The 2,997-nt window shown below is 46.3% G+C and overlaps 1 pseudogene; it reads right to left on the minus strand.

The window, feature by feature from the left end:
• Positions 1-2,456: 2,456 nt before the first annotated feature.
• LOC126237975 (5S ribosomal RNA) lies at positions 2,457-2,574 on the minus strand (annotated as a pseudogene).
• Between the last annotated feature and the right edge of the window lie 423 nt (positions 2,575-2,997).

Consider the following 2,997-nt stretch of genomic DNA (forward strand, 5'->3'; position numbering starts at 1 on the left):
AGCGCGACGCTTCCACGGCCGCAGTAGACTCTGTAACACAGGCGGACGGCTACCTAAAGAACTCTGCCACTTGTGTTCCTGCAGCACACTCCCTCTGCATAACGCTTCGCACATTTCTCTATGTCCAGAAATAATAATAATAAAAAAAGTGCACTCCACAAAACAAAAATATAGTTCCCTATGAGTCACAGGGAATCAGTAAACTCATACATATCTCTGAGTGTACCTCTTTGTGGCGATATGAAATGAAATAATCACATGGGCATGACATTGGAAAAATCCAATCAGCCTACACAGCAATCTGTCGACATACCACTTGTGCACCCATCTTAGAATAATGCTCAGTCTTCTGGAACTCAAACCAATTATATCTGACGGGAAATATTGAGGCTATGCATTGACTCGTGTGAGGGCGACGCTTATATGCTGAAAGACACGTGCTAGCAGTGGCAAGAATGTAAAAGTCAGCAACCACGCGAAGGCCAACTTACAGTATATCAAGAACCAGTACGCGAAAGGACTTGCCCCCCTTCTAACAGCCGTGTACCGCAAGTCTCTAGAGGAACGGAAGGTTCCAAATGATTGGAAAAGAGCACAGGTAGTTCCAGTTTTCAAGAAGGGTCGTCGAGCAGATGCGCAAAACTATAGGCCTATATCTCTGACATCGATCTGTTGTAGAACTTTAGAACATGTTTTTTGCTCGCGTATCATGTCATTTCTGGAAACCAAGAATATACTCTGTAGGAATCAACATGGATTCTGGAAACAGCGATCGTGTGAGACCCAACTCGCTTTATTTGCTCATGAGACCCAAAAAATATTAGATACAGGCTCCCAGGTAGATGCCATTTTCCTTGACTTCCGGAAGGCGTTCGATACAGTTCCGCACTGTCGCCTGATAAACAAAGTAAGACCCTACGGAATATCAGACCAGCTGTGTGACTGGATTGAAGAATTTTTAGCAAACAGAACACAGCATGTTGTTCTCAATGGAGAGACGTTTACAGACGTTAAAGAAACCTCAGGCGTGCCACAGGGGAGTGTTATGGGGCCATTGCTTTTCACAATATATATAAATGACCTTGTAGTGTCGGAAGTTCCATGCGGCTTTTCGCGGATGATGCTGTAGCATACAGAGAAGTTGCAGCATTAGAAAGTTGCAGCGAAATGCAGGAAGATCTGCAGCGGATAGGCACTTGGTGCAGGGAGTGGCAACTGGCCCTTAACACAGACAAATGTAATGTATTGCCAGTACATAGAAAGAAGGATCCTTTATTGTATGATTATATGAAAGCAGAACAAACACTGGTAGCAGTTACTTCTGTAAAATATCTAGGAGTATGCGTACGGAACGATTTGAAGTGGAATGATCATATAAAATTAATTGTTTTAAGGCGAGTGCCAGGTTGAGATTCATTGGGAGAGTCCTTAGAAAATGTAGTCCATCAACAAAGGAGGTGGCTTACAAAACACTCGTTAGACCTATACTTGAGTATTGCTCATCAGTGTGGGATCCGTACCAGGTCGGGTTGACAGAGGAAATAAAGAACATTCAAAGAAGAGCGGCGCGTTTCGTCAAAGGGTTAGCTGGTAACCGTGATAGCGTTACGGAGATGTTTAGCAAACTCAAGTGGCAGAGTTTGCAAGAGAGGCGCTCTGCATCGCGGTGTAGCTTGCTGTCCAGGTTTCGAGAGGTTGCGTTTCTGCATGAAGTATCGAATATATTGCTTCCCCCTACTTATACCTCCCGAGGAGATCACGAATGTAAAATTAGAGAGATCCGAGCGCGCACGGAGGCTTTCCGGCAGTCGTTCTTCCCGCGAACCATACGCGACTGGAACAGGAAAGGGAGGTAATGCAGTGACACGTAAAGTGCCCTCCGCGACACACCGTTGGGTGGCTTGCGGAGTATAAATGTAGATGTAGTATTAAGCGAGGAATCTAGGAACGCGTTAAAGTCCGCTAAGTTTCGCTTCCATCCATACTGTGAACATAGAATTAGTTACAGAATGCACAGAACTACAGTGAGGTGGCGAAAAGTCTTGGGATAGCGCTTTGCACTTATACAGATAGTACCGCGCATATAAGGTATAAAAGAGCGGGGTATTGGTGGTGGTGCAATTTGTACTCAGGTGATTCTTGTATAAAGGTTTGCGACGTGATTATGACCGAACGACTGGATTAACAGTCTTTGAATGTGGAATGGTAGTTAGACCTAGACGCATGGGACATTCCAATTCGGAAATCGTTAAAAATCACTCCGTCTTCTGGCCACGAGTGGCCTACCGGGACCATCCGACCGCCGTGTCATCCTCAGAGGAGGATGCGGATAGAAGGGGCGTGGGGTTAGCACACCGCTCTCTCGGTCGTTATGATGGTATTCTTGTCCGAAGCCGCTACTGTTCGGTCGAGTAGATCCTCAATTGGCATCACGAGGCTGAGTGCACCCCGAAAAATGGCAACAGCGTATGGTGGCCTGGATGGTCACCCATCCAAGTGCCGGCCACGCCCAACAGCGCTTAACTCCGGTGATCTCACGGGAACCGGTGTATCCACTGTGGCAAGGCCGTTGCCCGGAAATCGTTAGGGAATTCAATATTCCATCGAACATGTATGGCGCATAATTGAGAGGTCAGTTCGTGCACAAAATCCCGCACCGGCAACACTTACACAATTATGGACGGGTATAAATGCAGCATGGCTCAGTATTTCTACAGGGGACGTCCAACGACTTGTTGAGTCCAAGTCATGTCGCGCTGCTGCACTATGCCGGGCAAAAGTAGGTCGGACACGATATTAGGAAATATTCAATGACTTTTGTATTTGAACAGCTATGAACGCATTTTGTGGTATTGTGTACTGCGTGCAGTAGTGGAACAATTTGGAGTCGATGATTGTATCAGTATCACAGTGCACCCTGTCATAAAGCAGCATCTGCGAGACACTGATTTGTGGATAACAGCGTTTCTGAAATGGATTGGCCAGCCCAAAGTCCCG

This window comes from Schistocerca nitens, chromosome 2 (assembly GCF_023898315.1).
Source record: "Schistocerca nitens isolate TAMUIC-IGC-003100 chromosome 2, iqSchNite1.1, whole genome shotgun sequence".
NCBI classification, from domain to species: domain Eukaryota; kingdom Metazoa; phylum Arthropoda; class Insecta; order Orthoptera; family Acrididae; genus Schistocerca; species Schistocerca nitens.